Source organism: Chlorocebus sabaeus, chromosome 21, assembly GCF_047675955.1.
Source record: "Chlorocebus sabaeus isolate Y175 chromosome 21, mChlSab1.0.hap1, whole genome shotgun sequence".
In the NCBI taxonomy this organism is placed as follows: Eukaryota; Metazoa; Chordata; class Mammalia; order Primates; family Cercopithecidae; genus Chlorocebus; species Chlorocebus sabaeus.
This window is the reverse complement of record NC_132924.1, coordinates 30,569,672-30,591,364: the sequence shown is the minus strand read 5'-3', so window position 1 is coordinate 30,591,364 and position 21,693 is coordinate 30,569,672. Positions and strand designations below refer to the sequence as shown.

At 39.7% G+C, this 21,693-nt stretch overlaps 1 long non-coding RNA gene across 1 annotated transcript in view; it reads left to right on the top strand.

Annotated features, from left to right (window-relative positions):
- Positions 1-10,865, top strand: part of LOC140709560 (uncharacterized) — a 97,474-nt gene extending 86,609 nt beyond the window's left edge. The window contains exon 3 of the long non-coding RNA XR_012090058.1: positions 10,660-10,865. This is a non-coding gene — a long non-coding RNA (uncharacterized lncRNA). The remainder of the gene's footprint in view (positions 1-10,659) is intronic.
- The last annotated feature ends 10,828 nt before the right edge of the window (positions 10,866-21,693 follow it).

Sequence of the window (21,693 nt, the reverse complement as noted above, 5' to 3'; positions counted from 1 at the left end):
GATTTATTTCTGTGTTCTCTATTTTGTTCCATTGGTCTATGTGCTTATTTTTATACTAATATCATGATGTTTTGGTTACAATATCCTTGTAATATAATTTGAAGTCAGGTAGTGTGATGGCTCCAACTTTGTTCTTTTTGCTCAGCATTGCTGTGGCTATCCTGGCTCTTTTATTTACATATGAATTTTAGGATTGTTTTTCCTATTTCTGTGAAAAGTTACATTGGGATTTTGATAGGGATTGCACTGAATCTGTATATTGCTGTGGGCAATGGGGTCCTTTTCATGATATTAATTCTTCCATTCCATGATCATGGAATGTCTTTCCATTTATTTGTGTCCTCTTCAGTTTCTTTCATCAGTGTTTCGTAGTTTTCCTTGTAGAGCTCTTTCACCTCCTTGATTAAATTTATTAGTAGGTATTTTTTCTAACTATTGTAAATGGGATTGCTTTTTAAATTTCTTTTTTGGCTATTTCATTATTGGTATGTAGAAATGCTACTAATTTTGTGTTAATTTTATATCCTATAACTTTACTGAATTTGCTTATCAACTCTAAGAGTTTTTTGAGGAAGTTTTTTGGCTTTTTAAGTTATAAGATTGTGTCATCTGCAAAAAGAGATAATTTCTTCTTTTCCAATTTGGGTGAATTTTCTTTCCTTCTCTTGCCTGATTCCTCTTTCTAGAGCTTCCAGTGCTATGTTGGATTGGAGTGGTAAAAGTGGGCATCCTTGTCTTGTTCCAGTTCTTAGAGAAAAGGCTTTCAATTCCTCTCATTGAGTATGATGTTAGCTGTGGGTTTTTCATATATTCCCTTTATTATTTTGAGGTGTGCTCCTTCTATGCCTAGTTTGTTGAGAGTTTTTATCGTAAAGGGATGTTGCATGTTATCAAATGCTTTTTCTGCATCTATTGAGATGATTATATAGCTTTTGTTCTTCATTCTGTTGATGCGATGTACCATGTTTATCGATTTGTGTATGTGAAGCCATCATTGTATCCCTGGTATAAATCCCAGTTGATTATGGTATGTGATCTTTTTGCTGTGCTGTTGAATTCAGTTTGCTTAGTATTTTGTTGAGATTTTGGTGTTTATGTTCATTAGGAATATTGGTCTGTGTTTTCTTTTCTTGTCATGTCCTTGTCTGATTTTGGTCTCAGGGTGATGCCGACCTCATAGAATGAGTTTGGGAGAATTCCTTCCTTTCCATTTTTTTTTTTTGAATAGTTTCAGGAGGATTGGTATTAGTTCTTCAAACATTTGGTTGAATTCAGCTATGAATCCATCAAGTCCTGGGCTTTTCTTTGTTGGGGGACTTTTTATTACTGATTGAGTCTTGCTCATTATTGGTCTCTTCTGGGTTTCTATTTTTTCCTGATTCCGTCATAGTAGGTTGTATATTTCCTGGGTTTATATATTTCCTCTAGGTTTTCCAGTTTGTTGGCCTATATTTGTTTATTATAGTCTCTAATGATCTTTTATATTTCTGTGGTATCAGTTGTAATGTCTCCATTTTCATTTCTTATTTTATTTGGGTCCTTTCTGGATTAGTCTAACTAGAAGTTTATCAATTTTGTTTATCTTCCAATAACCAATTTTTGTTTCATTGATCATTTGATCAGTGAAACAATGTATTTTCTTGTAGTCTCTATTTCATTGTGTTCTGCTCTGATCATCACTATTATTTTTTCTTCTGCTAATTTTGGTTTTGGTTTGTTCTTGCTTTTCTATTTCCTTGAGGTGCATTGTTGAATTGTTACTTTGTAATCCTTTTACTTTTTAGATGTAGGCATTTATTGCTAAAAACTTCCCTCTTAGCATGGCATTTTCTGTATCCCACAGGTTTTGGTTTGTTGTGTTTCCATTTTTATTTGTTTCAATAAACTTTAACATTTCCATCTTAATTTCTACTCAATTGCTGTTCAGCAGTTTATTATTTAATTTCCGTGTATGTGTATAGTTTCTGAAGCTCCTCTTGGTATAGATTTTTAGTTTTATTTCACTGTGGTCTGAAAAGATACTTGATATGTTTTGACTTTTTAAAATTAGTTGAGACGTGTTCTGTGGCCTAACGTATGGTCTATCCAGTAGAATGTTCTTTAAGCTGATGAGAATGTATATTCTGCATTTGTTGGACAATAAATGTATGTTGGGTCCATTTGTCCTAACTTTGACTTTAAATCCAATGTTTCTTTGTTGCTTTTCCTGTCTAGATGATCTGTGTGATTCTGAGAGCGTATCCACTATTATTGTACTGGAGTCTCTCTCTCCAATGACTTCATGAATTTCTTTTTGATTAGGGTCCATAGCTGGAGGATTGTTGTGTTCCTTTGGCGGTAGACTAAATATCTAGAAATGTTTTTGTTTTGTTTTGTTTTTATCTGGGTGCTCTAGTGTTAGGTGCATATATATTTAGAACTGTTACATCCTCTTGTTGGATTGATCCCTTTCTCATACCATAACCTTCTTATTCATTTTATTTTCTTTTACTATTTTTGACTTAACGTCTTTGTGATATAATGGAGGTATAGCTACTCTTGCTTTTTTTTGTTTCCCTTTGCATGGAATATCTTTTTCCATCCCTTTACTTTCAGTGTATTTTTGTCTTTACAGGTAAAGTGCATTTCTTGTAGGCAACATATAGTTAAATTATATTTTTCTTTTACCCATTCAGCCAGTCTTAAGTGGATAATTTAATCTAATTACATTCAAAGTGATTATTGATATGTAAGGTTTTGTTCCTGTCACATTTTTGTTTACTGGTTGTTTTGTATATTCTTTCTTTCTTTTACTTTTATTGTTATTGTGGTTTGGTGGTTTTTATACCATATGAGTTATTTCTCTCCCTCATTTGTGTCAATGTTTGGTTTACCAGTGAGTTTTATATTTGTGTGTGTGTGTGTGTGTGTGTGTGTGTGTGTTTTCTTTTACGTAGTCTCGCTCTGTCACCCAGACTGGAGTGTAGTGGCATGATATTGGCTCACTGCAACCTCTGCCTCTAGGGTTTCAGCGATTCTCCCGCTTCAGTCTCCCGAGTAGCTGAGATTACAGGCATGCATCACCACACCCAGCTAATTTTTTGTATTTTTAGTAGAGACGGAGTTTCACCATGTTGGCCAGGCTGGTGTCATACTCCTGACCTCAAGTGATCTGCCCACGTTGGCCTCCCAAAGTTCTGGAACTACAGGCATGAGTAACGTGACCGGCCTGTGTATTTTCATGATATGACAGGTGTCATCTGTTTGCATCCAGATATAGGACTTCCTTGAGCTTTTCTTGTGGGGCTGGTCTAGTGATGATGCTTTCTCTTAGCTTCTGCTTCTCTGGAAAGAACTTTATTTCTCCTTCATTTATGAAGGACAATTTTGCTAGTTATGGTATCCTTGACTGGTAGTTATTTTTTTTTTTTTCTTTTAACACTTTGAGTATATCATCTAATTCTCTCCTGACCTGTAAGGTTTCTGCTGAGAAATGTGCTGTTAGTTTGATGGGGGTTCCTCTACAGATGACTTAATGCTTATCTTTTGCTATATTTAGAATTCTGTCTTTGTGTTGAACTTTAGACAGTTTGACTAAAATGTGCCATGGAGAAGATCTTTTTGCATTGTATCTGTTTGGGAATCTCAGCACCTCCTATATCTGGATGTCTAAATCTCTTCTGGGTTTGGAATGCTTTCATCTCTCATTTCATTACATAGATTTTATAATCCTTTAATTCTCTCTTTACCTTCCAGGACCTGAGTAATTAAAAAATTTGGTCACTTTGTGGTGTCTCGTATGTCACGGAGGCATTGCTTATTGTTTTTTTTTTTTTTTTTTTTCCATTTTCTTTATTTTTTCAAAATGCCTGTCTTCAAGTTCTGAGATTCTTTCTTCTTGATCTAGTCAATTGTTGAAGATCTCAAATGTGTTTTGTATTTCATTCAATAAATTCTTCAGTTCTAGGATTTCTGTTTGGTTGTTTTTTATGGCATCTGTCTCTTTCGTAGATTTTTCATTCATAATTTGAACAGTTATTTCTGATTTCTTTGCATTGTTTTTCAGAATTTTCATTTATCTCACTGAGCTTCTTAAGAATCAATAACTTGAATTCATTTTCCAGAACTTTGTGAATTTCCTTTTGATTAGGGTCTATTGCTGGAGAATTATTGTGTTCCTTTGGAGGTGTCATATTTCCTTGCTTTTTCATGTTTCCTATGTCCTTACATTGATATCTGTACATCTGGTATAATAGTCACTTCTTCCAGTTTTTAGAATTTTCTTACATAAGGGAGAACTACTTCCTGAAGATGTATCTATGGTATTGGTTGGTGATATGGTTTGGCTGTGTCCTCGCCCAAATCTCAACTTGAATTACATCTCCCAGAGTTCCCATGTGTTGTGGGAGGGAAACAGAAGGAGGTAATTGAATCATGGAGGCTGGTCTTTCCCATGCTATTCTCATGATTGTGAATAAGTCTCACGAGATTTGATGGGTTTATCAGGGGTTTCTGCTGTCACTTCTTCCTCATTTTTCTCTTGCCACTGCCATGTAAGAAGTGCCTTTCACCTCCTCCTGCCATGATTCTGCATCCTCCCCGCTATGTGGAACCGTAAGTCCAATTAAACCTCTTTTTGTTCCCAGTTTCAGGATGTCTTTATCAGCACCATGGAAATGAACTAAAACAGTAAATTGGTACCAGTAGAGTGGGGCATTGCTGAAAAGATACCCAAAAATGTGGAAGCAACGTTGGAACTGGGTAACAGGCCGAGGCTGGAACAGTTTGGAGGGCTCAGAAGAAGACAGGAAAATGTGGGAAAGTTTGGAACTTACTAAAGACTTGTTGAATGTCTTTGCCCAGAATGCTGATAGTGATATGGACATTAAGTTTCAGGCTGAGATGGTCTCAGATGGAGATGAGGAACTTGTTGGAAACTGGAGTAAAGGTGACTCTTGTTATGCTTTAGCAAAGAGACTGGTGACATTTTGCCCCTTCCCTTGAGATTTTTGGAACTTTGAACTTGAGAGAGATGATTTAGGGTATCTGGCATCTGGCAGAAGAAACTTCCAAGCAGCAAAGCATTCAAAAGGTGACTTGGGTACTGTTAAAGGCATTTAGTTTTATACGGGGAACAGAGCATTAAAGTTCAGAAAATTTGTAGCCTGACAATGTGATAGAAAAGAAAAACCCATTTTCTGGGAGAAATCAAGCCATCTGCAGAAATTTATATAAGTTGAAAGCAATCTAATGTTAATCTCCAAGACCATGGGGAAAATGCCTCCAGGCCATGTCAGAGACCAGAGCAGCCCCTCCCATCAGAGTACTAAAGGCCCCATAGGAAAAAGTGGTTTTGTGGGTCAGGCCCAGGATCCCCATGCTGTGTGCACCCTAGAGACTTGGTGCCTTGTGTCCCAGTTGCTCCAGCCATGGCTGAAAGGGGCCAATGTACAGCTTGGGATGTGGCTTCAGAGGGTGGAAACCCCAAGCCTTGGCAGCTTCCACATGGTGTTGAGCTTGCAGGTGCACAGAAGTCAAGAATTGAGGTTTGGGAACCTCTGCCTAAATTTCAGAAGATCTATGGAAACACCTGGATGTCCAGGCAAAAGTTTGCTGCAGAAGCGGGGCCCTCATGGAGAACCTCTGCTAGGGCAGTGTGGAAGGGAATTGTGGGGTCAGAGCCCCCACGCAGAGTCCCTACTGGGGCACTGCCTAGTGGAGCTATGAGAAGAGGGCCACCATCTTCCAGACCCCAGAATGGTAGATCCACCGACAGCTTGCACTGTGATCCTGGAAAAGCTGCAGACACTCAACACCAGCCCATGAAAGCAGCCAGGAAGAGGGATGTACCCTGCAAAGCCACAGGAGCAGAGCTGCCCAAGACCATGGGAACCCACCTCTTGCATCAGTGTGACCTGGATGTGAGACCTGGAGTCAAAGGAGAACATTTTGGAGCTTTAAAATTTGACTGCCCTCCTGAATTTTGGACTTGCATGGGCCCTGTAACCCCTTTGTTTTGGCCAATTTCTCCCATTTGGAATGGCTGTATTTACCAAATACCTGTATCCCCACTGTATCTAGGAAGTACCTAGTTTGCTTTTGATTTTACAGGCTCATAGGCAGAAGGAACTTGCCTTGTCTCAGATGGACTGTGGAATTTGAATTAATGCTGAAATGAGTTAAGACTTTGGGGGGCTGTTGGGAAGGCATTATTAGTTTTGAAATGTGAGGACATGAGATTTGGAGGGGCCAGGGGATGAATTATATGGTTTGGCCGTGTCCCCACCCAAGTCTCAACTTGAATTTTATCCCCCAGAATTCCCACGTGTTGTGGGAGGGACCCAGGCGGAGGCAATTAAATCATGGGGGCTGGTTTTTCCTGTGCTATTCTCATGATAGTGAATAAGTTGATGGGTTTATCAGTGGTTTCTGCTTTTGCTTCCTCATTTTTCTCTTGTTGCCACCATGTAAGAAGTGCCTTTTGCCTCCCGCCATGATTCTGCGGTCTCCTCAGCCATGTGGAACTGTAAGTCCAATTAAACCTCTTTTTCTTCCCAGTTTCAGATATGTCTTTATCAGCAGCATGAAAACAAACTAATACAGTTGGGTAGGACACTTTTGCTCTTAATCTGGTTTTGTGTGGCAGTGTAGTCGCTGTATGATTTCTTCAGCTGTGAACAGCACAGGTGGTATCTGTGATTTCTTTGATGGCTTAAAATAGTGTTATTAGTGAAAGCTGTGGTGAAGTTTTGCTGGGGACTTAGATGCCAGGTAGGTCAGTCTTCTGGCCCCATTAGTGGCAGCAGTGGGCTAAGCATGTCTGTCCTTGGGACCCAGGGCAGCATATGCCCATGTCACTGGGTCTAGGAAGATTAATTCTTTGACCTATATGTGGCTTACTCAGATGCTGATAGTTCCAGCAGTGGGTCTGTTCTTGGGCCCCTAGACAGCAGGTGTGGGATGGGTGATGTCAGCAGTAGTGGTGGGACAGCCCTCTGGGTCCTGAGTAATGCATGCCGCTGTTGGACGTGGCTGTAACGGGCTGGGTACATCAGTCACCAGGCCCACAGATGGCAAGTACAGGTAGGTGCCAGCTGTGGTGATAGCACCTCAGTGCTAGGCCCAATCTCAGGAATCTTCAGGTACCAACAGAGGTAGACTGGGCTGGGCAGAGTGTGCTAGCCTGATGGTGCTAGGCCCAATACTCAAGAGTGTTGAGATACCAACAGAGGTAGACTCCGTGGCCAGACTCTGTGCTTTGGCATGGAGTGAGGGTAAAGCCTGGCTGGGTGCATTTGTCCTCAGGCCTCCTGATGGAGAGTGCAGGTGCCAGCCTTGGTTGGCAGGGACAGGGCCATGGCCAGTGTCTGCACTCACAGTCAAGCAGAATGCTTGGGTTGTGGGGCAACAACAGCTGTGCCACTGCCCCTGCCACTGGGAAGGGTGGTACTGCCTTCAGTGGCCAGCAGCCTATGCTGGTGGGTTGGGAACCTCCCAGCTCCTCTCTGTGTTAGCTTCAGGCCCCATGAGTGTTGAGAGGATCTCCCATGGCTAGAACTGCAGGAGCACATGGTGGGGATGTGAACTGCTGAGGATCTTTCACTTTTCCTTTTCTCAGACTGGGGAGTCTTTCTCAGCTCCCAGCTTACCCCAGCTGAGCAGGCTGCCTGCTTCCTTCTCCTTCCTTGCTTTAGGTATTTCTGGTTTGTTGTTGTTGTTGTTGTTGTTGTTGTTGTTGTTGAATTCCAGTGTTCTCTCTTGCATGATCTGTTTGCAATGTGATTATCCACTTACTATTTCAGTTCTTCTTCTTCAAGGAGGTAAGTATGAAATGCCTCTAGTCAACCATCTTCCACAATATGTTTTTAAGATAATAAGAAAATAGATTAGAACTTTTTAAAAAGTAGACCTGGCATGTGAAAAATAACTACATTCAAAGAGATTTGGATCAGAGCCAGTTATTTGGATAATTCTTGCAAATACATACCTACTGAAAAATATGAGGAATGTTAGCCAGGGTTTTGTATACTGTTAGCATTGATTGCACTAGCTAGCTAACTGCTGAATATTCTTTTTTTAATTTTTCCATAGGTTATTGGGGTACAGGTGGTATTTGGTTATGTGAGTAAGTTCTTTAGTGTGATTTGTGAAGTTTTGGTGCACCCATCACCCAAGCAGTATACCCTGCACCTATTTGTAGTCTTTTATTATCCCTCGCCCCCCCAACCCTTTCCCCCAAGTCCCTGAAGTCCCTTGTATCATTCTTATGCCTTTGCGTTCTCATAGCTTAGCTCCCACATGTCAGTGAGAACATACGATGCTTGGTTTTCCATTCCTGAGTTACTTCACTTAGAATAATAGTCTCCAATCTCATCCAGGTCACTGCAAATGCTGTTAATTCATTCCTTTTTATGGCTGAGTGGTATTCCATCATATATATATTATATATAATATATGTATATCTCACAGTTTCTTTAATCACTCATTGATTGGTGGGCATTTGGGTTGGTTCCATGATTTTGCAATTGCGAATTGTGCTGTTATAAACGTGCATGTGCAAGTATGTTTTTCATATAATGACTTCTGTTCCTCTGGGTGGATATCCCATAGTGGGATTGCTAGATCGAATGATAGTTCTACTTTTAGTTTTTTTAGTGAATCTCCACGCTGTTTTCCATAGTGGCTGTACTAGTTTACATTCCACCAGCAGTATAGAAGTATTCTGTGATCACCACATCCATGCCAACATCTACTGATTTTTGATTTTTTGATTATGGCCATTCTTGCAGGAGTAAGGTGGCATTGCATTGTGGTTTTGATTTGCATTTCCCTAATCATTAGTGATGTTGAGCGGTTTTTCATATATTTGTTGGCCATTTGTATATCTTCTTTTGAGAATTGTCTTTTCATGTCCTTAGTCCACTTTTTGATGGGTTTGTTTTTTCTTACGGATTTGTTTGAGTTTGTTGTAGATTCTGGATGTTAGTCCTTTGTCAGATGTATAGATTGTGAAGATTTTCTCCCACTCTGTGGGTTGTCTGTTTACTCTGCTGACTGTTCCTTTTGCCGTGGAAAAGTTCTTTAGTTTAATTAAGTCCCAACTATTTATCTTTGTTTTTATTGCATTTGCTTTTGGGTTCTTGGTCATGAAATCCTTACCTAAGCCAATGTCTAGAAGAATTTTTCCAATGTTATCTTCTAGAATTTTTATTCAAGCCTTAGATTTAAGTCCTTACTGCATCTTGAGTTGATTTTTGTGTAAGGTAAGAGATAAGGATCCAGTTTCATTCTCCTACATGTAGTTAGCCAATTATCCCAGCACCATTTGTTGAAAGAATGTCTCTTTTCCCCATTTTATGATTTTGTTTGCTTTGTCAAAGTTCAGTTGGCTGTAAGTATTTGGGTTTATTTCTGGGTTCTCTGTTCTGTTCCATAGGTCTATGTGCCTATTTTTATAGCAGTATCATGCTGTTTTGGTGACTATGGCCTTATAGTATAGTTTGAAATCAGGTAGTGAGATGCCTCCAGATTTGTTCTTTTTGCTTAGTCTTGCTATAAGGTAGAAGGAATGCCACAAAGTAGTCTATTCCATTAGTATGCCTATTCCACTGCTTATGTGCCAGGCACTGTTTCAAACACTTTACAATTATTAACTGATTTTGTAATCACAGCAACTTTATGAGGTGCAAACTATTATTATCTCAAGTTGGGACATGACAAAACTGAGGTACAGAGAGCTGAAGTAAAGTCACACCAGATGCTAGTAAGTGATAGAGCATAGGTTTAGAATTTGAACCTGTGTAATCTGTAATCTGACTTCAGTCTCTAAGACCCTATACTGTTTCTACTGCTTGCTAATCCAGTTCTCTGATGATATATTGTTAGATTCTTTAAGTATTATAAAATATGGTTCAAATATTTCTGACAAAATAGAGGAACATTAACTCCTAAGTGTGTAATAAAGTTTTGGATCCTGTTTAGAACTTTAGAAAGATGAGCATAACAGCAATTTTTGTTAAATTCATTGGCAAATTCTATCTAGGCAAATTAAGAAGTTCAAGGTGCAAAGTGGATTCTTCGGTCGGAATTATTTAGCTCGTAGTTCACCAAGATTATTTACAAATGACATACTCAAAGTGTTACATGTTGAGGTATGGACTTTTAAAGGCTCAGTATTGTCTTGTGGCCAGTCTGTTTTGTATAAGAACTTGACTCTGGCATGTAATTACAAATTGGTACATTTTCATAGTGGATGGGTGATTCATAATAATTATTGAAATGTTTGAAAAATAGAGATAAATGATTACAAATGACATAATTAAAGATGGGTTAGTGGAGTAACATTTTAAAAATCAATGCATATGGATCTTTTGAGATACTGATCCACTTTTGCCTCTAGGAAATTTGAATTAAAAGTACTGTAGAATTAAGAAACATAAATTAGTGTGTAATATTTCTTCTGATTTTTGCATGATGCCTATATTAGTTAGGATAATTAGCCAATTGTAAGTATGTTAAGTGGGGAGTGGGGTTGGGGGTGGAGGGGGAGACTTTTAGGCTCCTGTCACCAAGAAGTTTCAGACCACTTGTGCTGACATCAAGTTTCTGATCCTGTTTCTCTCTTTGTCTGTCTTTCTCTCTATGTTACAAAACATGTTCCTGCCATGTTGGTTTTATCAGGACAGATCATATATCACAGCAGCAAAGATGGCCCCAGAAGTTCCATGGACCCTTATTTCTCATCATTTAGAAGAAGGAAGCACCTCTTTCCTCCGTTCCTCTCTTCAGGACTCCCAGTACCGCTGCTTCTGGTGACAGCCCATGGCAGGTGGGGAGGACATGGAGATAGAAAGAATGAGAAGGGCAGGTGAGGCAAACAAGCAGATGCCCCCTGAAACTGCTGAACTATTTGCAAACAAAATCTATTTAAACTTCTTCTTGGGATAATTCACTATCTTTTTTTTTTTTTATTTAAATTGCTCCAAAGTAGAAAGGATAGTCCTTTTCAAAGATAGGAAGTCCGTAAGAGAGTACAAGTTAATACAATATAATAAAATGAAATGAAAGATGGGAAATCCAGGCAGTGTTTTGTAGGTAATGTAGATGCTGACATATACTAAAAATATTAAGTGTTGGCTGTATCATGGCCTTCCAAGGTGAGTTTTTAAAAAGTGGTAGTAGTAGCCAGGTACATTAAAATACTTACAAGTTTTGGAGTAAAATAAATAATCTAGATGTGTTTTCTGGCTCTCAAGCTTGCTCCTGCTGCTTGCTTATTGGAATTTTTTTTTTTCTTTCTTGTCATGACTTAAGCAAGGGTCGTAATCTTTTTGAGTTTTGCTTTAATCACTTGTCAAATGGAATAATTAGACCTTTCTTGGATGGTTGATGCAAGGGTTAGAAGAGATGATGCACATAAAACACGTGCCAGTATAGTAGATCCATTAGTTTTCTAGAGTGATATATATGCTAAACATAGGTTCGACTCCCGTTTTCCTTTATTAGCCATTTTTTTTAAATCACGACAGTATTTAATGCAAATGGAAACAAAAGTAGTTTATCCAAGTAGTACAGAATATGAATAGAATTGATAATAAATTACGCTCACTGTATTTCTGGTAATGAAAAAGACAAGCATATACAAAATTAATTACACCTTGTTATGTGTCATAAATCCAGTAGGAAGGAAAGACAGAACCAGACACCCACTGCGTCACAATCGCGGTGTGGCAGGCATTTTGAGAAGAGAGAATATTGGGCGTCACATTGTCACTATCGTCCTGTCAGTCATTGGTGACTGGGCCATATGAGGCCCTGGATAGTGCACAGCTGCTCAGCACAGCACCAAACCAAAGGACGTGGCAGGATCTCATGTTTGGACTAATTTTAAAAATTCAAAATAATATTTTCCTTCAATAGTGAAGAAAGGGGCTAAATTATCAAATTTGTACCTTTAGATTTTGTGTTCACATTTTAAAGCTAACACACTTCCATGTACTCTTATTTCTCAAAAATAGGTTACCGGTAGATTGAAAAATGTTTTGGATATATCTGAAAAATATTTGCTTTTCCTTGCAAAATGGCAAACCTCTCTTTTAAGCCTATGGAAAGAACATTTAAAGGAGAGAATTCAGTAAGTGTTTAGTTTTATGCAGCTCTTACTACTTTGGGCCCACAATTAAATGACAGGTGAGGGATTTTCATCAGAAGAAATCTCTGTAAGTATGATGAAAAACAACAACAAAACTGAATTAATTTACACAGCCTAACAACATGCGATCATAATTTCCCTCGGATCCGGTTTATTGTTGGTAAAATTTAGAAAAACCCACATGTATCATTTTAAAGTACATCTAAAGTATATTTTCATGAAATGTACATGGTTGTGTAGTTAAATGTTTATGGGAACTTTTCATTTTTTTGCCATTCGGCCTGCTTTCAAAATATTCAAATATATTTGGCTTTTGTAACTTTGCTAATTAAACCTTCTAAAACAGATGGAATTATAGAAATTACAGGGTTTAAAATATCATCTTAATTGGTTTACGATCTATGTGACACGTAGCGCCATTCATACTGTATAAAATAGATGCGAATGGCTCAAAAGAGATGGCATACCAATTAATTTCTTTTTAACTCTTTCAATTAAATTTTGTTTTCTTCGTTATTTTCCTCCCTTTTCATTAGCTTGGCTCGCAGCAAGTCTGATCAACCCTGACTGTGAAGATACAGGTTGTAAGCTGAGATCATATTGGAGAGTTTCTTTTGTGACTGAGGGATAGGGAGAATCTGAATTTACCTTCAATCTAAAGAAAATAAATAATCTTAAGACAAGCTTTAAGTGTGCATATGGCTGTCCCCTCAAGTGATGTGCAGATTAATCTTTCTCCTTCTAATGACGATTGCCTTATGTGTGCAAGCAGCCCTATTTCTCTGATTTCCTGGAATAGTCTTGATTTAAATGTCTACCTTACTGTCCCGCTAAGAACACTTAGATTTGTCAGACCTCATGTTCCAATTTCTGAGTTGGGATGTGATGCTATAATCTCCCTACGTAGAATGTTGGGAGGTTTAAATAGGCTGCTTCATGTGTGTCTACGTACCTTAAGATCAAGAATCTGGTTGAATACAACTCATCCAGACCTCTAAAGATTCCAATTTCGAGGCCATGATGAAGTCCTGTTATAATAAACCTGCTTTACCCAGCAAAATAACATGCGGTTTTACAAAAAATACCATCGTACTCTTTGTTGGCTACTCTTGGCTATCAAAATTAAACTCGACTGTTTCTTTCAAATATATCAATTTGCCATTTAGATGTGATTTTAAACACACTATTCCCCTCCGTTGCCATGGTAACAGGTTTGGGCCCTCATGGGTGACAGAAAAGTACCAGAGTTCTGGTTCCTCTTTGAACACACATGTTCGCTGGGTTTCGCCTTGCAGCCCAATAAGAGAGGAGGCTTGGAATCACCACACTTCCCACAGCAAGGTAAATCCGTGCATCAAATAACACTCAGAGCTTGGGAAATCGCCCACAGCAGGGACAGATTACCTCTTACAGTCACTATGGAGAACAATTCAAATCCTAGCTTTAATGATCCCAGATAGAGCTCTTCTCCTCCCCACCAATGTGACATTTTGCAAACATTTTATATATCAAGGAAATATTTAATTGAAACGTGCTTCTGAGAATGCCTACCGAGCTGGCTCTAGGCGTCCTCCAACATTGCAGGGGTCAATTAAAAGAACCCATCAACTGTTTTTTAAAACTTTAAAATATTTTTAAAAATAGGGTTGGGGGGAAAGAAAGTGGACAAAAAGTAATGTTAAATAGCATGGAGCATGACTAATGGCGCTAGCATGTTAAAATCATTGGGAAAATGTCCTTGGAAGACAAATGAATTTTCAGCAGAATAATTAACTTAATTAACAAATTTGCATGCATATTCATCAGGCTATTGAAGTCTTTCCAGCCCAGCTTGATGAGCGTTGGTGTAATAATTGTCTCATTTACATTCTGCAATCTACTACAATTTAGGGCATGCAAAAAAAGCCGACCTCTTCCCTTTGACTTTCTTTAGGAGCCATATACTCCTAAAAACATGGCCTTCACCCTCTCTGTGGCCTTTGGTCCAGGCCTTTTGAGAGAACCCCCAGAGAGAGTTGACTGTGGTTTCCCATCCCCCAGTCTTTCCCTTCTTTCTTCTTTTTATTTTTTTCCTTTTGGCCCAGGTTCTCTGTTTTTGCCTCTGCTTGCTCTCCTGGGTAAATCTTGGCACCAGTTCTGACTTCAAATCTCTTGGGTCGCCAGACTGCATCATGTAAAAATTGCCATTTCCCTCTATCTCTGCAGGGCAATCTTTAAAGGCAGTAAGGTGTGACGCTCCAGACTGGCAGCTTGGCAAGACAGAGCCCATGGATACCAGCACACGGGAATCTGGACGGCTCACTCTGACAGCAGTCAGCACTGGGAACAAAAGGAATGGAGGGAAAAAAGCGCAAATGTATTTTTACATATTGTAGGCATATGGCCACAAGACCAGCAGAAATATATTTAATTACCAAATTGCACGCGTTGAGGAGAAAAACATTGGAAACGGGGAAAAAAACTGTATACACAGCAATATTATTCTAATTTAACTTTTCACCTCAGTTTTTTTTTTTTTTTCTTTCTTTCTTTAATTGAAGATGGAAGGGAATGTGGGTTGGCATCACAAAGGGTTATCTTCTGGAATTCTATCAAAGGTGATGTGGGATTTTGACATGCCTTCTTTAACAGCATAACATTATATAAAGAAAATAGGAAAGTTTTCTTTTAATTATTTCAATTATGAAATAATTTGACTAAGGTATTTTGAGGGAGTGGGGCAGATCAGATTTGAAATATAATAATTAGAGAGTCTTACTGTTGTGTTAAAAATGTACTTTTGATGTTACACATTAGTTTAGGCCTCAACAGTTAATTACTCCATCTTGAAAAATTATATTCTTGTTCTTTTCTATGAAAGCAGAACAGTTCAACCCCCATTTATTGTCAGGCATTGAGCTAGCCAATGGAGGTAGAGAGGTGAATCAGATATTGTCATCCCTGCACTGAAGAAGCATAGCCTAGGCTGGGAGACAAATACACATATGTATAATTATAATGTTATACCATTAAATTATTAAATGTTAAAATTATTAGCTAAAATCACAATTTTAATACATATGATACCATCTATATAATGCAATAATGTAGCTATATGAATCCAGGAGCTATAGAGGATTGACTCTTAGTTCATTCCGGGTGTCAGTCACCCAGGACCAGGCAGGTGACCTCTTCCAGGAAAAGCTAATGAAAAGGATCAGTGAGAAAAAGCCTGAGAAGAAGGCAGTTGCATTTTGCAGAATGAAAGAGTTTAGGCCAGTGTGAGCCAGTTCCCTTCCTAGGGTGCTGGCTCAGGGAGTCAGGTAATAGGGCCAGGGAAACGTGTGCCCACTGACTTGGGAAAGAGAGAGAGGCCTGCACCTCCCTCTTGACAGGAAAGAAAACCACAGCCCTGAAAAAGTAACTTGCCAGGAGTCCCCTTCTTTGTAGCATTCCTATCACCGACTTCCTGTTAGCCTGGGTCTCCTGTTCTCATCCTGCTCTTTGAAATCCTTGGTGGCCAGCGCTGGCTATGTAGGTGACCTGTGCTCCCTGGTCCCATGGAGGTTCTGCCCAGCTGACCAGCCTTGCAACCTGTTTCTGCAGCCCAGATAATGGTTCAGAGTCATGTTAATGTGTGCTTTGCTTTATGTAGCAAATATCATCTTGAAAAGTTTTTTTGTAAATTTACTTTTTTTTTTTGTAAAGCGACCTACATAATAAAAGCACTAGGGGAGCTGGTTATTTAAAGGAACCCTGTAGTGAATCTTTTCATAATGTAGAAGCCATTCCTTAATTAATCTTTTTTTTTTTTTTTTTTTTTTTCCATCAGATATACCTGTGCCTCTGCGGCTTTTTTTTTTTTTTTTTTTCTCTAAGAGGAACCAGCATAGACTATAGGGCCAAGTGCATGAAACTGAGGGCTAGGGCTTCCAGAGTGCATGCTGAACTGCTGCTGGCTGCCACTGGGTTGAGGATATGAGCATGACCTTGGGGTCAGTTCTGTCTTCTGAAAAGGCAGAGTCAAATGGGCTCAAGCTCAAATCCGGGTTTTACTATCCATCAACTTCATTTGGCAATTCATTTGTTTTCTTTGAATGTTAGTTCTTTACCCATGTACTGGGTGGTTACATACTTCAAATAAAAAAGTTTCTCCGAGGGCCTGGCATCATAGCTATGACTAAGGGTTTGCTTGCCCCCACTCCAATTCTACTCTGCTCCACTCTGCAACAGCCCCTTGGAGCAAGAGCCACCACAGCTGGACTTGCTGGGAGGAAATACTTGTTAACTTGGGATCTCCCCTGCAACTGTTTCCTCAGAGGAGAGGAAGGTGGATAAAAGATAGTATTTTAGACCATTCTTTACCCCTGGTTACCCATGGTAAAAAGTGATTGATCTCAATAGTAAAGTTTCAGATTCGGCCGTCTTGGGCAGGTCTGTACATTCAAATATGGTAGTACGGGCCGCCCCCTCCCCCACCGCCACACCCTCAGACAGGCCCATATGTTTTAAATAGACCTAAATCTGCTCTTTTTTCCGTATCTGAGCCCACCCCTGTGGCTCTTCAGGAGCTTCTGGTCTGAGCAAAGGTCCCACGGCCTTCCCCGATCCTGTTTCATCCGTTATAAGCCTGTTGGAACATTGTGTCTGATCAACTTGCTAGAACCTTTCACCCCCCTATCCTCTAGCTGCTGGGGAGGGCAGACACCTGCTTGGCACCACACATGCTTTCTGGTCATCTGGTCACCTGTGGGCCTGCAGCTGGGGCGGTGGTTGTGGCTGGAGCTCAGAGCCACATCCAGTGAGGGTCACAGAGCTCCTCAGCGAAGTGCTGGGAGACTCCAACCCACCCCAGCGCTGAGGTGGGGTTGAGGGATGTGGTTGAATGATCAAGAGGATGGTCATGGACTCTATCCAGGAAGAGAAATCCCAAGGGCAGGCAGGTTAACCTGCCCCACAAATCCATGGCCAGGCCCTGGGGTTCCCAGCCCTGACTGATGAGAACTGGCAGCTGTACCCTTTTGGTTGGCATTTCTGAGAATTGTGTGGACAATTCTCTTCTCTTTTCTTACTGAAGGAAGGACAGATATAGAGGTGGTTCCAACTCTGGTGCTCATATATTTGTGACAATCACTGGGATCATATTACCAGAGCAAGTTTGACCAATTTGGGGACTTGGCCTTGGAGAAGCCAACACTTAAGAGAAAGGCCAAGGTCATGGCCTGGCTTATGGATCCCATTTCTTGCACATGAGTTACGCTGATTCAGTTATTGGAGAGCCCACTTGTACTTGGGTAGGAATTTGAAATGTTGAAATAGTCATGGGTTAGGGACCTGCTGGTAATGACCCTCCTGTAAGCCAAACTTAAGATACTTCTGAAAAATAGACTACATCAGAAGACTTCTAAGATCCCTCATTCACTCATTCATCTATTCATTTGTCTGGGATTTATCAGGGACCTACCATGTGCCAGGTACTGTACCACCTGTTGGAGAGATGATCGTGAATGAGTCCCTGTGCTTCCAAGGCTTGCAGTCCAGTAGTAGAGAGGCAAGCAAAGACAATTAACTCGGTATGAGAAGCACAAAAGATAGGGGAGCACAGACCAGGAACAGCACACCCAGTTTAGAGGGACTGGGAAACATTTCTGGAGAAAATGATCTGTAATGTTAGATGTTTTTGTCCAGGAAAGGTTGAGAGGGGGTGACAACACCCTTCTGTGAAGGCTTGCACTGTGAACAACACTGAAGTGATTTGGCCAGGGATACTCTATAAGTAGCAGAGTCTGGATTGTTCAAAAGCCAAACCCTATGTTCTTAATCACATTGCTCCACTGTCAATATTGAAATGATTATTCAAGAGGCCCAACTATTGATTATAAACAATAGTGCACTGCAGATCTGGCTGCTCTCTTGGCCATGTGGGGCTTTGAGCTCTAGCCCCTAAACCAGTAGAGAAAACACAATCCAGTCACAGGAGGTGGCTCACGCCTATAATCCCAGCACTTTGGGAGGCTGAGGTGGGCAGATCACTTGAGGTTAGGAGTTCAACACCAGTCTGGCCAACATGGTGAAACCCGTCTCTACTAAAAATGCAAAAAAAATTTAGCTGGGTGTAGTGGCAGGCACCTGTAGTCCCAGCTACTTGGGAGGCTGAGGCAGGAGAATAGCTTGAACCCAGGAGGCAGAGGCTGAAGTGAGCCAAGATTGCACCACTGCGCTCCAGTCTGGATGATAGAGCGAGACTCTGGGGGGCGGGGGGGTGGGGAAGAGAGAGATGAAGGAAGGAAAACAAAGAAACAGAAAGAAAAGAAAAGAAAGAAAGAGAAAGAAAGAAAAGAAAGAAGGAAAGAAATAAAGAAAGAGAAAGAAAGAAAAGCAAGAGAAAGAAAGAAAAAAGAAAGAGAAAATACAATCCAAACTATTAGGTAGTCAGTGGAGTTAGGCAGAAACAATACTGATGTTGTCTGGACCCTGAATAACATATTCCAAACAACTTTCCCATTGCCTAAGTCAGTCAACAGTACTGTTTTGCAATTTGGTTGCAATATGCAAGTTTGGTTGATTTCATGTGTCTTAAAGAATTATGCTCTGTAGATACCATGTGATTACTTTCTAAAGTGAAGTGAAGTAAGAATGATACTTAATATCACAGTATTTGGCCAATGCCTTTATACATTAGATGCCTACTTTAAAATTTATAAAATTATGGCACCAAATATATGTACAGTCAACCCGCTGTATCTGGAGGTTCCACATGTGTGGATTCAGCTAATCATGGATTGAAAACATTTTTACAAGATGGTTGGTCATGTCTGTCCTGAACATGTATAGAATTTTTTCTTGTCATTACCTAAACAATACAGTATAGCAACTATTTACATAACATTTACACTGTATTAGGCATTACAAATAATTTAGAGATGATTTAAAGTATACAGGAGGATGCGCATAGGTTGTATGCAAATACTACGCTATTATACATGAGAGACTTGAGCATCTGTGGAGTTTGATACTAGCAGTAGGTCCTGGAATCAATCCTCCATTGATACTATGGGATAACCGTATATTCATATTCTGTCTCCTGGAAAGATATAAAATGTCTCAAAACAAAAGTAATTTTTAAAAAATTAAGATTCAAAGAAATAACACTAGAAAGTTAAGTCTGAATGGAATATACATAAAATTTATTTCTGGGTTCCCTGGGAGCCAAAGCAAAAAGGGAAACATGAAAAAATGCATAACTTTTTTTATCAAAAGGAGGAAGCATATTCATTCCCCTTGAGAAAAAATGTGTTTGCAAAGACAGAAAATTACTACTAAATTACTACTAAAAGTAGTAATTCAACATAGACTTAACCTTTGGAAGAAAGAAGAAACAATTCAAAGTGTTTGTAATGTAATGGATTATCATATATATAATCAAGAACTATGATGAAATAGAGTACACTCTTTCCTTTAAACCTAGAACAGAGAAAGAATTCCTGTCAGAGAACTATTAATGGGAAGTCAGAACCGCTAGGCTCTGATGTGCAGATATCGGTTCAAAATCTTATTTGTCTATTTAGTTATGTATTTATGAGGCAAATATTTGTTGATTACCTAGTCTGTGCCATGCATGTTTCTAGGGCTGTGATGGAGTGATGAACAAGAAAAAGTCCCTGCTCATAATCCACATAATGACTCCAGCACATTAATATAAAATTTTACAGTTTCAATTGTCACATGATGTGTGATGGATGAATTATATGTTAATCAACTTACACGATACTTTGTGGTTTACAAAATGTTTTCACACATCATTACAACCCAAATCTCCTTGCAGAAGCATGGGGACATTCCAGACATAGCTCAACATTCAAATTTGGACTGATGCTTCTGGTTACAGAGTCTTGATATATCATGAAAGTATTGTTTGTGCTTATATTTTTCCATTAAAAAGGATATGCTTAAGAGCCCATTTCAGTAATTAGGAGGAAGAAAGTCAGCTAGCAAATGCCACAAGAGACTTTAACATACCTTGATGTGCTTAAGAGTTGAACATTGCACTTAGTGACACTTGGTTTAATGAATATCACAATTTTCTTCACATCCCATGAAGCGCTGCAGGACTTTTGGCAAAATGTGAGGTCCTTGTGCTAGGCACAGCTAGGAAATGCTAATAACTGTTAAATGAGAACCACTTGTTCCTATCTTAAGGCAATGACCATCAGTCATGTGGTTCACTCAGCCTCTCAGACCTTTTATTCTCCTCCTTCAGCATGTTGCATACAATAGGTAAAGAATTCTCCTTCTTTTCCAGTTAATTAACCCACCTGCCAATAATACTCTTCTGCCCTTGATTGATTCAGAGCAACCTCCAGCTGTCAGCCTCCTATCTAGTCAGAAGCTTTTGATGATGAAAGTGGAGTCCATAAAGAAATGGGCTACAAATATTAATTGCAGGCAGGCAAGGTGCAAGTAGGGTGAGCTTTTACCCCAGTTTGCCCAGAACTATTTGCTTTTAGTGCTGAAGATCGCAAGTCCTGGGAAGCCCCTAAACAGGACTAGAATTGGTTACCCTAAGTGCAGGGAATCACCTCTATAGTCAAACAGCAACAAATGAGTAAACATGAGGAGGCAGGTAACATCGGATATCTTAGTTTGGATTCCTCCAATAGCAGGCCATAAGTCTATGATTCCATGCAAGTAGTTTACTGGGAGATGATCCTAGGAAACAGTGGTAGGGGAGAGGAGAAATGAGATAGGAAAGCAAGTTGCCACTGCGGGCATCTGGAACCTATTCCTACTAAGAAACACTGCGGGTGGTGCAATACATGTGCTTTTGAGCCATGCTACCTGAGGGGAATTGGAGTTGGGATAACTACCAGTTGTTAGTTGAAGTCTGTGGTGGAGGCAGAGGTTGCTAATTGTACCTGCGGAGCCTATGGGCAGAGTGAACCTCAACTTTCTGGCAAAGTTCTTCAACAAAAAGATGCAGATGCTGCAGGGGGAAGCTGTGCTATATTGCACAATGAAATGGTAAGGAAGGACAGTGATGGTGATGTTACAATGGGTCTACATCGTTATCCAGGTCAGCTCATTCTACAGCACTGACTGCCTAACTCTTCCCTGTGTGGACACAGCTTCTTTGGTAATATAAGAAAAAACATGTGTGCTAGACATGGGGGAGGGTAAGGATATGAGTGGGTATTTGAAAGGCAGATGAGTTTGATGCCTTGGAATCACACCTAATATATGTTATTTTCATTAGTGATTATCATATAGCCAAACTATAGGTATGTGGGATTAGTGGTCTTCAATAATGCCACTTCCAAGTAGTCTTCCAAGTAGCCTTCAATCATGCCACTTCAGGCATTAATTATGTTAGTCTGAATGATTTGGGTAGACAAGACTTTTGAACACCACTTAGGGTCTTACCATGGCTTATGAGTCCTCATTATCATAAAAAGTAGACTTGTTCTTTCACTTCCATCTTTCCCTGAGCCATTATAAGCCATTTTATTATTTCTATCTTTGAGCTGAACAAAGCTGTCTCTCAAGTCTCCTATAGAAACATCTAGAACATGACCTGCTTCTGAAGT